Source organism: Haemaphysalis longicornis, unplaced genomic scaffold (assembly GCF_048455015.1).
Source record: "Haemaphysalis longicornis isolate Haplotype H1 unplaced genomic scaffold, Haemaphysalis longicornis Haplotype H1 scaffold_5, whole genome shotgun sequence".
In the NCBI taxonomy this organism is placed as follows: domain Eukaryota; kingdom Metazoa; phylum Arthropoda; class Arachnida; order Ixodida; family Ixodidae; genus Haemaphysalis; species Haemaphysalis longicornis.
This window is the reverse complement of record NW_027526385.1, coordinates 36,527,233-36,539,505: the sequence shown is the minus strand read 5'-3', so window position 1 is coordinate 36,539,505 and position 12,273 is coordinate 36,527,233. Positions and strand designations below refer to the sequence as shown.

Genomic DNA, 12,273 nt, shown 5'->3' with positions numbered 1-12,273 from the left:
CAGAGCAGGTCCTCTGATTATTGATCAGTCAGTAAAGAGACCGTGTAGATTCAGACCCCAACGTTCAATAAATTCATTCCTCTAGAGTCTACTGAGATAAGTCCATTCCTTTCGAGTTCGCTGAGTCAGTCCGATGTCCACACTGCCACAAGGGCGCGCGTATTTGGGGCGCATGCTGAGAGTATCGCTGCAGTTAACGTATACAGTTCGAAATTCACAGTCAATGTTGTACGGTGCCAAACTCCGATGCAAATTCTTCCGCGGCATGAAAACCGTTGTTTCGCGCCTTTCGCTTCTACCTAGAGCTGAGGTCTTCGGCAGTTACACTGTGCGCAAGGCATGCATTCAAAATGTTCCAACAATGCCCGCTGTGTCCTGAGTTCATCAAACTGCGGCTTCCCTGCGTGCCGTCGCGGTCTTTGATTTTTGATCAATTTCTGTCCGGTCACTACAAATACTTGTTTCCCATGTCGTTTTCAAATTTCCCAGGGAAAGCACTTGTATTCTGATACGATATTTGCTGTGAGGGGCGTCTGAAGAGGTTACAGCGATTGATGAGCAGACTGTGTAGCTTCCGGTCCTCTCCGAGGCCTAGTGTTCAAGAGGCCTTGAAAACAAATCATCTTTAGCGTGGATTTCTAGCGCATACAACGAACATGACGTAGGGTCTCCGTCTGCTTGCGGTGGAAATTGTGATAGTAGCGCAACTTCTGGTGAGTTAGCTTCTTCAGCGGCGAATTCAAAACGGGATGATTCGTTCATGGTTTAGTTAGGGCCATCTACTCTGACGTTTTCTGCTACATTAGTAGTTTAGTCTCATACTGTTCTTTCGTGTCAGCATTGTTTTTATTCGATGGTGCCGGTGGCTCATAGTGTTAATTAACATGTCTTTATCGGAATGTTGGCTGTGATTTGCTCATTCAGGCAGTCGTTATCGATAAACTGTTCCATTTCACCTTTTAACCATCTTAGCCACACTTCAATTCTTCGTACGTCGCGCAGAAAAGTCTTCAACATACTACGCACATGTGTGATCCTTTCGGTGAAGCTTAGAGTTGCCCTTCCCTCGCTGCGCAGTTCTCGAGTGACCATCCTTTCTTTGACCCTTTTTGCCTTGAGTTCTTCAATAGTCGTCCTAGACCGATAGCAACTGCGCTCGTGTTGTTGAAGTAGTCTCTCTTTCGTTCGGCGATAAGTTCCAAAACTCACCTCAATGTTCGCGGAATCGCTGTCAGGACCCACCGAGGGCAATCGATAGAGGTAAAGACGCGTAGCTGCGTGCTCTCGTGTGTTCATTCCGTAGGTAGCCATTCGGAAGCACCACTGCTACTCTGCTGTTTGTTGCCGTCCGCCGTCAGCATCGTTGGTATCCTTCAAGACAGTGATGGTCCGATGACTTGGAATCTTTACCGAGATCTCAGCCACCTTATCACCGACGCCGTTGCATTCACTTTTGTTGATACCCATTCCACCTGCTCGGTAGCCACGGCTTCTTCCTTTCCGAGTTTCCAGGCACCATAAGTTAATCATATTCATAGGAACAGCGCTAACGACACGAGACAACGAGAAGAGGGCACAAAGACAGCCCTGTGTTTTTTGTGTTTATGTGTTCTCTTTGTCTCGTGTCGTTAGGGCTGTTACTATGCATATATACCAACTCGCCCAATCTTCCGTTGCAGTACCAAAAGGTAATTAAAAAGAAGTCCGAATGTATATATGTATATATATATATATACATATATATATATATATATATATATATATATATATATAGGGTTTGTAAATGAGGGGCTCGTTAGAAAATACAGGAAGAAATGCCGGCAGTCTACAACGCCAAAGAAGGCATAGGGGAATGGTTCGAATATTTTTTACCGTTAGTGACGTTACATTATTATTTATTGTTATTAATTACGTGAGAAAGAAAGAAAGAAAAACACGTGCCCAGAGTGGGGACCGAACCCACGCCTTTCGATTAGATCTCGAATGCCTTACCAATTCGGCTATCTGGGCTTTTTTTTTGTTTATTACCTTTTGCACACACGTAATACAAGTCACGGATAAATTAAAAACCGCCTGCCAAACTTTGGCTGACGGAAGGACTTAAAATAAACATCAAAAGTACATAACTCTTCCAAAACAGGAAGCCATTCAAGTTCGGGGTCCTGTAACTTGTGCACTTCATACAACAACCTGACATTTTGAGCAAAATACTTGCTTACAGTGAGCGCATTGGGGTCCGCATGTCGCACAGCCATTCTGGACCTCCAAATGGCGTGCAAACCTAGCGCCATGATCACATCTTACGGGACTTCATCTTCACGCTCAACCGGAAGGAACCGAATGCCATGCGCTGAAATGGGCAGGTCTTTCTTTAACGTTCTCTGTAAAACGTCCCAAAAAAATACGGCGTCCCAGCACTCCACGAAAACATGTTCCACTGTTTCGGCTTTCGCACACAGCGTACAGATGTTTGACCAACCAATAAACAGCCCCTTCTCCTCCATCCATGTTTTAACTGGCAGCGTTCCTGTATGTAACTTGAAAAAGAAAGTTTTCACGGATGCTGGGACTGCCATTTTTTTCACACGGGATAACACATCCTGCCCAGGACCAGAACTAAACATTTCAAGACAACGTGGTACGGGGAACAGCATCTCCCTCAAATTATTTGTAAGGGTTTTTCTCGAAACAGTGGCTAAATATTCTACCGAAAATCTCACAGTAAGACAACGAAAGGACTCACCCACTTCCTTCATATAGCCTTTCACGGCACCACATCTAACACTTACAGAAGAAACAATATACATAGGCAAGGCCTCTACTAATGTAATCTGCATTAAAGTGCGAAGAAATGGATCACGTGTATAACGCAGAAACATAAACCGGTTCACAAGCTGGCGAACAAATACATGACACAGGCCAACACCCCCATGCCTTACTCGGCGAAAAAGGTTACTCCGACTGGAATGCTCCCACACCCATGACCAGATAAAGACTGCGAATACTCTGTGCATTCGCTGCACGTGGACTCGTGAACAATGAAGCACCTGGAGCACATACCACAGCTTTGCCAAAAGAAAAAGGTTGCATACCGTGGCTCGTGCGAAAACAGACAATGCGCGACCACCCCACTTCGTTGTTTTTTCGCGCAGCTTCGCCGTCTCGGATTCCCAGTACTCGCCGCTATCCTGATAGCGATCCAGCGGAACTCCGAGATAACGCGCTGGTGTACGCGACCAAGACACGTTTTCAAATACAGATGGTGTTGACCCTCACTCCCCGTGAAAAAAACCAGCACACTTGGCCCAATTAACACAGCTGTTAGTAAGTCTACAAAATTCCTTCGTTACCGATATGGCTGCGCTTACACTCTCCTCGTCTTCACAAAAAACCGCCACATCATCCGCGTATGTTAGTAACTTCACTTCGCTTGTGTGTAAATGAAAACCACGTACTCCACTGTCATTAATTACTCTTAAACAAAAAGGTTCCAAATAAATTGCAAACAGAAGAGGAGATGCTGGACATCCTTGTCGCACAGAAGACAGTACAGGAATACTTCCCGTGACATTCTTGTCGATTATCAGTTGCGTGCAGCAGTGAGAGTACGCCATACGCACTCCCTGTATTATCACATCACCAACATTTATATGCTGCAAAATACAAAAAAGAACCTCATGGCACACTCGGTCGAACGCTTTCTCGAAATCAATTTGAAGCATAGCGACCCTTTTAAACAACATATCACAACACTCCAGCACACTGCGCGCAACATGAACATTTGTAACTATACTCCTCCCCTTTATGCCACAGGTCTGATGCGGCCCTACTACACATCTTATAATACTCTGCAATCGTTGCGCTAAGATCTTCATAAGAATTTTGTAATCTACATTGGCCAATGTAATCGGCCGGTAGCCAGAAACCGACTGAAGTTTAACACGGTCTTCCGATTTGGGTATGAGGACGGTGTGTGTGCGACGGTGTGTGTGAGAAGATGTAGCGCACTGTGCAGGGAGCAGAAATGCTTTAAAGTTCACGCACTTTCAGGGCACAAGCCATGCGCGGCTCGACCGTGCATACGTATCTTTCGAGCTCGCTGCGGCGTGCAAGAAGGGAGGGAGGAGTGTAAGAAGTTCAGCTGGGAACTTTGGAAATTTAATGTAAAATTATTACAAGACACCACATTCACGGATAGAGTACAGGAAATTGCAGAAAAACAAACAAACGACGAAATCAGCAGCTGGCGGGAAAGGTGGGAGGTATTCAAACAGGAATGCAAAATGGTAGCGATGGAGAGGGGGACAGTGCTTAAACGGCAAGAGAGGGAAGTGGAAAACAAACTCAGAAATAATCTGCAACACATGTTAGAACTCGAAAGCGAAATGCCTGGGGCATATAAAGAAGATATCAGAACCATTAAAAATAAGCTAGAAGCCATCGATATAGAAAGATATCGGGGAGCGGCCGTGAGGGCGAGGGCCGAAGTGTTTTTGGCCGGTGAAGCGCCAACAAAGCGAGCGATAAAAGACGAAGCACGGTACGCGAGGGGCAATGGTATCGAGGAAATATATTGGCGAGGCGCGCTTACCAGTGACAAAGAGAACATAAAAAGTGCGTTTCAAGAACATTACACAGAGTTGTTTAGCCCCACAGTTCCAAAAATTGATGAGTTCAAGCGAGACTTCCTTACAGTCATGCCAAGGTTGGAAGATGAGGTGAGGGACGACTTAGAGCGACCGATATCGCTTGGCGAAATTCACACGGCAATATCGGAGTTAAAAGTAGGTAAGTCGCCAGGACCTGACGGGCTTGGTGCGGATTTTTATAAAAGGTTCTCAGGTATAGTTACTCCGTTTTTATTTATGGTCTTTCGCGAGGCCTACTAGTTCACGGCTATCTGGGCGACTGTGTTCCGCTTCACTTTCTGGGGTATTTATATATACTACAACTGTATCTGACGCCGAATAGCCGAATAGCTGAATAGCCGAATTGGTAAGGCATTCGAGATCTAATCGAAAGGCGTGGGTTCGGTCCCCACTCTGGGCGCGTGTTTTTCTTTCTTTCTTTCTCACGTAATTAATAACAATAAATAATAATGTAACGTCACTAACGGTAAAAAATATTCGAACCATTCCAATATGGCTTCTTTGGCGTTGTCGACTGCCGGCATTTCTTCCTGTATTTTCTAACGAACCCCTCATTTACAAACCCTATTATCATGCGAAAGCTTAGCGAGGGCCTCGGTTCTGGCAGCCTTGATGCCAAGGTAGCATAAGAGGGTTTTCCCGCCAGTTAACCGCTTATGACAGGCTGTAGACGTTCGCGTCACGCCCCGGGGGTTGAAAAGAAGGTCCCCTTCTCCCCGTGTAGTCTGAGTGGCGCTGGCTACCACCCTCAAGCGGCAGATACAGTTGTAGTATATATAAATACCCCAGAACGTGAAGCGGAACACAGTCGCCCAGATAGCCGAATTGGTAAGGCATTCGAGATCTAATCGAAAGGCGTGGGTTCGGTCCCCACTCTGGGCGCGTTTTTCTTTCTTTCTTTCTCACGTAATTATTAACAATAAATAATAATGTAACGTCACTAACGGTAAAAAATATTCGAACCATTCCCCTATGCCTTTTTTGGCGTTGTAGACTGCCGGCATTTCTTCCTGTATTTTCTAACGAGCCCCTCATTTACAAACCCTATTATCATGCGAAAGCTTAACGAGGGCCTCGGTTCTGGCAGCCTTGATGCCAAGGTAGCATAAGAGGGTTTTCCCCCCAGTTACCCGCTTATGACAGGCTGTAGACGTTCGCGTCACGCCCCGGGGGTTGAAAAGAAGGTCCCCTTCTCCCCGTGTAGTCTGAGTGGCGCTGGCTACCACCCTCAAGCGTCAGATACAGTTGTAGTTTATATAAATACCCCAGAACGTGAAGCGGAACACAGTCGCCCAGATAGCCGAATTGGTAAGGCATTCGAGATCTAATCGAAAGGCGTGGGTTCGGTGCCCACTCTGGGCGCGTGTTTTTCTTTCTTTCTCACGTAATTATTAACAATAAATAATAATGTAACGTCACTAACGGTAAAAAATATTCGAACCATTCCCCTATGCCTTCTTTGGCGTTGTAGACTGCCGGCATTTCTTCCTGTATTTTCTAACGAGCCCCTCATTTCCAAACCCTATTATCATGCGAAAGCTTAGCGAGGGCCTCGGTTCTGGCAGCCTTGATGCCAAGGTAGCATAAGAGGGTTTTCCCGCCAGTTACCCGCTTATGACAGGCTGTAGACGTTCGCGTCACGCCCCGGGGGTTGAAAAGAAGGTCCCCTTCTCCCCGTGTAGTCTGAGTAGCGCTGGCTACCACCCTCAAGCGTCAGATACAGTTGTAGTATATATAAATACCCCAGAACGTGAAGCGGAACACAGTCGCCCAGATAGCCGAATTGGTAAGGCATTGGAGATCTAATCGAAAGGCGTGGGTTCGGTCCCCACTCTGGGCGCGTGTTTTTCTTTCTTTCTCACGTAATTATTAACAATAAATAATAATGTAACGTCACTAACGGTAAAAAATATTCGAACCATTCCCCTATGCCTTCTTTGGCGTTGTAGACTGCCGGCATTTCTTCCTGTATTTTCTAACGAGCCCCTCATTTACAAACCCTATTATCATGCGAAAGCTTAGCGAGGGCCTCGGTTCTGGCAGCCTTGATGCCAAGGTAGCATAAGAGGGTTTTCCCGCCAGTTACCCGCTTATGACAGGCTGTAGACGTTCGCGTCACGCCCCGGGGGTTGAAAAGAAGGTCCCCTTCTCCCCGTGTAGTCTGAGTAGCGCTGGCTACCACCCTCAAGCGTCAGATACAGTTGTAGTATATATAAATACCCCAGAACGTGAAGCGGAACACAGTCGCCCAGATAGCCGAATTGGTAAGGCATTCGAGATCTAATCGAAAGGCGTGGGTTCGGTCCCCACTCTGGGCGCGTGTTTTTCTTTCTTACTTTCTCATGTAATTAATAACAATAAATAATAATGTAACGTCACTAACGGTAAAAATATTCGAACCATTCCCCTATGCCTTCTTTGACGTTTTAGACTGCCGGCATTTCTTCCTGTATTTTCTAACGAGCCCCTCATTTACAAACCCTATTATCATGCGAAAGCTTAGCGAGGGCCTCCGTTCTGGCAGCCTTGATGCCAAGGTAGCATAGGAGGGTTTTCCCGCCAGTTACCCGCTTATGACAGGCTGTAGGCGTTCGCGTCATGCCCCGGGGGTTGAAAAGAAGGTCCCCTTCTCCCCGTGTAGTCTGAGTGGCGCTGGCTACCACCCTCAAGCGTCAGATACAGTTGTAGTATATATAAATACCCCAGAAAGTGAAGCGGAACACAGTCGCCCAGATAGCCGAATTGGTAAGGCATTCGAGATCTAATCGAAAGGCGTGGGTTCGGTCCCCACTCTGGGCGCGTGTTTTTCTTTCTTTCTTTCTCACGTAATTAATAACAATAAATAATAATGTAACGTCACTAACGGTAAAAAATATTCGAACCATTCCCCTATGCCCTCTTTGGCGTTGTAGACTGCCGGCATTTCTTCCTGTATTTTCTAACGAGCCCCTCATTTACAAACCCTATTATCATGCGAAAGCTTAGCGAGGGCCTCGGTTCTGGCAGCCTTGATGCCAAGGTAGCATAAGAGGGTTTTCCCGCCAGTTACCCGCTTATGACAGGCTGTAGACGTTCGCGTCACGCCCCGGGGGTTGAAAAGAAGGTCCCCTTCTCCCCGTGTAGTCTGAGTGGCGCTGGCTACCACCCTCAAGCGTCAGATACAGTTGTAGTATATATAAATACCCCAGAAAGTGAAGCGGAACACAGTCGCCCAGATAGCCGAATTGGTAAGGCATTGGAGATCTAATCGAAAGGCGTGGGTTCGGTCCCCACTCTGGGCGCGTGTTTTTCTTTCTTTCTCACGTAATTATTAACAATAAATAATAATGTAACGTCACTAACGGTAAAAAATATTCGAACCATTCCCCTATGCCTTCTTTGGCGTTGTAGACTGCCGGCATTTCTTCCTGTATTTTCTAACGAGCCCCTCATTTACAAACCCTATTATCATGCGAAAGCTTAGCGAGGGCCTCGGTTCTGGCAGCCTTGATGCCAAGGTAGCATAAGAGGGTTTTCCCGCCAGTTACCCGCTTATGACAGGCTGTAGACGTTCGCGTCACGCCCCGGGGGTTGAAAAGAAGGTCCCCTTCTCCCCGTGTAGTCTGAGTAGCGCTGGCTACCACCCTCAAGCGTCAGATACAGTTGTAGTATATATAAATACCCCAGAACGTGAAGCGGAACACAGTCGCCCAGATAGCCGAATTGGTAAGGCATTCGAGATCTAATCGAAAGGCGTGGGTTCGGTCCCCACTCTGGGCGCGTGTTTTTCTTTCTTACTTTCTCATGTAATTAATAACAATAAATAATAATGTAACGTCACTAACGGTAAAAATATTCGAACCATTCCCCTATGCCTTCTTTGACGTTTTAGACTGCCGGCATTTCTTCCTGTATTTTCTAACGAGCCCCTCATTTACAAACCCTATTATCATGCGAAAGCTTAGCGAGGGCCTCGGTTCTGGCAGCCTTGATGCCAAGGTAGCATAGGAGGGTTTTCCCGCCAGTTACCCGCTTATGACAGGCTGTAGGCGTTCGCGTCATGCCCCGGGGGTTGAAAAGAAGGTCCCCTTCTCCCCGTGTAGTCTGAGTGGCGCTGGCTACCACCCTCAAGCGTCAGATACAGTTGTAGTATATATAAATACCCCAGAAAGTGAAGCGGAACACAGTCGCCCAGATAGCCGAATTGGTAAGGCATTCGAGATCTAATCGAAAGGCGTGGGTTCGGTCCCCACTCTGGGCGCGTGTTTTTCTTTCTTTCTTTCTCTAGTAATTAATAACAATAAATAATAATGTAACGTCACTACCGGTAAAAAATATTCGAACCATTTCCCTATGCCTTCTTTGGCGTTGTAGACTGCCGGCATTTCTTCCTGTATTATCTAACGAGCCCCTCATTTACAAAACCCTATTATCATGCGAAAGCTTAGCCAGGGCCTCGGTTCTGGCAGCCTTGATGCCAAGGTAGCATAAGAGGGTTTTCCCGCCAGTTACCCGCTTATGACAGGCTGTAGACGTTCGCGTCACGCCCCGGGGGTTGAAAAGAAGGTCCCCTTCTCCCCGTGTAGTCTGAGTGGCGCTGGCTACCACCCTCAAGCGTCAGATACAGTTGTAGTATATATAAATACCCCAGAAAGTGAAGCGGAACACAGTCGCTCAGATAGCCGAATTGGTAAGGCATTCGAGATCTAATCGAAAGGCGTGGGTTCGGTCCCCACTCTGGGCGCGTGTTTTTCTTTCTTTCTTTCTCACGTAATTAAAAACAATAAATAATAAGGTAACGTCACTAACGGTAAAAATATTCGAACCATTCCTCTATGCCTTCTTTGGCGTTGTAGACTGCCGGCATTTCTTCTTGTATTTTCTAACGAGCCCCTCATTTACAAACCCTATTATCATGCGAAAGCTTAGCGAGGGCCTCGGTTCTGGCAGCCTTGATGCCAAGGTAGCATAAGAGGGTTTTCCCGCCAGTTACCCGCTTATGACAGGCTGTAGACGTTCGCGTCACGCCCCGGGGGTTGAAAAGGAGGTCCCCTTCTCCCCGTGTAGTCTGAGTGGCGCTGGCTACCACCATCAAGCGTCAGATACAGTTGTAGTATATATAAATACCCCAGAAAGTGAAGCGGAACACAGTCGCCCAGATAGCCGAATCGGTAAGGCATTCGAGATCTAATCGAAAGGCGTGGGTTCGGTCCCCACTCTGGGCACGTGTTTTTCTTTCTTTCTTTCTCACGTAATTAAAAACAATAAAAAATAAGGTAACGTCACTAACGGTAAAAATATTCGAACCATTCTCCTATGCCTTCTTTGGCGTTGTAGACTGCCGGCATTTCTTCCTGTATTTTCTAACGAGCCCCTCATTTACAAACCCTATTATCATGCGAAAGCTTAGCGAGGGCCTCGGTTCTGGCAGCCTTGATGCCAAGGTAGCATAAGAGGGTTTTACCGCCAGTTACCCGCTTATGACAGGCTGTAGACGTTCGCGTCACGCCCCGGGGGTTGAAAAGAAGGTCCCCTTCTCCCCGTGTAGTCTGAGTGGCGCTGGCTACCACCCTCAAGCGTCAGATACAGTTGTAGTATATATAAATACCCCAGAAAGTAAAGCGGAACACAGTCGCCCAGATAGCCGAATTGGTAAGGCATTCGAGATCTAATCGAAAGGCGTGGGTTCGGTCCCCACTCTGGGCGCGCGTTTTTCTTTCTTTCTTTCTCACGTAATTATTAACAATAAATAATAATGTAACGTCACTACCGGTAAAAAATATTCGAACCATTCCCCTATGCCTTCTTTGGCGTTGTAGACTGCCGGCATTTCTTCCTGTATTTTCTAACGAGCCCCTCATTTACAAAACCCTATTATCATGCGAAAGCTTAGCCAGGGCCTCGGTTCTGGCAGCCTTGATGCCAAGGTAGCATAGGAGGGTTTTCCCGCCAGTTACCCGCTTATGACAGGCTGTAGACGTTCGCGTCACGCCCCGGGGGTTGAAAAGAAGGTCCCCTTCTCCCCGTGTAGTCTGAGTGGCGCTGGCTACCACCCTCAAGCGTCAGATACAGTTGTAGTATATATAAATACCCCAGAAAGTGAAGCGGAACACAGTCGCCCAGATAGCCGAATTGGTAAGGCATTCGAGATCTAATGGAAAGGCGTGGGTTCGGTCCCCACTCTGGGCGCGCGTTTTTCTTTCTTTCTTTCTCACGTAATTATTAACAATAAATAATAATGTAACGTCACTAACGGTAAAAAATATTCGAACCATTCCCCTATGCCTTCTTTGGCGTTGTAGACTGCCGGCATTTCTTCCTGTATTTTCTAATGAGCCCCTCATTTACAAACCCTATTATCATGCGAAAGCTTAGCGAGGGCCTCGGTTCTGGCAGCCTTGATGCCAAGGTAGCATAAGAGGGTTTTCCCGCCAGTTACCCGCTTAGGACAGGCTGTAGACGTTCGCGTCACGCCCCGGGGGTTGAAAAGAAGGTCCCCTTCTCCCCGTGTAGTCTGACTGGCGCTGGCTACCACCCTCAAGCGTCAGATACAGTTGTAGTATATATAAATACCCCAGAACGTGAAGCGGAACACAGTCGCCCAGATAGCCGAATTGGTAAGGCATTCGAGATCTAATCGAAAGGCGTGGGTTCGGTCCCCACTCTGGGCGCGTGTTTTTATTTCTTTCTTTCTCAAGTAATTAATAACAATAAATAATAATGTAACGTCACTACCGGTAAAAAATATTCGAACCATTCCCCTATGCCTTCTTTGGCGTTGTAGACTGCCGGCATTTCTTCCTGTATTTTCTAACAAGCCCCTCATTTACAAAACCCTATTATCATGCGAAAGCTTAGCCAGGGCCTCGGTTCTGGCAGCCTTGATGCCAAGGTAGCATAGGAGGGTTTTCCCGCCAGTTACCCGCTTATGACAGGCTGTAGACGTTCGCGTCACGCCCCGGGGGTTGAAAAGAAGGTCCCCTTCTCCCCGTGTAGTCTGAGTGGCGCTGGCTACCACCCTCAAGCGTCAGATACAGTTGTAGTATATATAAATACCCCAGAAAGTGAAGCAGAACACAGTCGCCCAGATAGCCGAATTGGTAAGGCATTCGAGATCTAATCGAAAGGCGTGGGTTCGGTCCCCACTCTGGGCGCGCGTTTTTCTTTCTTTCTTTCTCACGTAATTAATAACAATAAATAATAATGTAACGTCACTACCGGTAAAAAATATTCGAACCATTCCCCTATGCCTTCTTTGGCGTTGTAGACTGCCGGCATTTCTTCCTGTATTTTCTAACGAGCCCCTCATTTACAAAACCCTATTATCATGCGAAAGCTTAGCCAGGGCCTCGGTTCTGGCAGCCTTGATGCCAAGGTAGCATAGGAGGGTTTTCCCGCCAGTTACCCGCTTATGACAGGCCATAGACGTTCGCGTCACGCCCCGGGGGTTGAAAAGAAGGTCCCCTTCTCCCCGTGTAGTCTGAGTGGCGCTGGCTACCACCCTCAAGCGTCAGATACAGTTGTAGTATATATAAATACCCCAGAAAGTGAAGCGGAACACAGTCGCCCAGATAGCCGAATTGGTAAGGCATTCGAGATCTAATCGAAAGGCGTGGGTTCGGTCCCCACTCTGAGCGCGTGTTTT

General features: G+C 47.1%; 1 non-coding gene across 1 annotated transcript; it reads right to left on the bottom strand.

Moving 5' to 3' along the window:
* Positions 1-1,938: 1,938 nt before the first annotated feature.
* Trnar-ucu (transfer RNA arginine (anticodon UCU)) lies at positions 1,939-2,010 on the bottom strand. The gene has a single exon. It is a non-coding gene; the product is annotated as a tRNA-Arg (tRNA).
* Between the last annotated feature and the right edge of the window lie 10,263 nt (positions 2,011-12,273).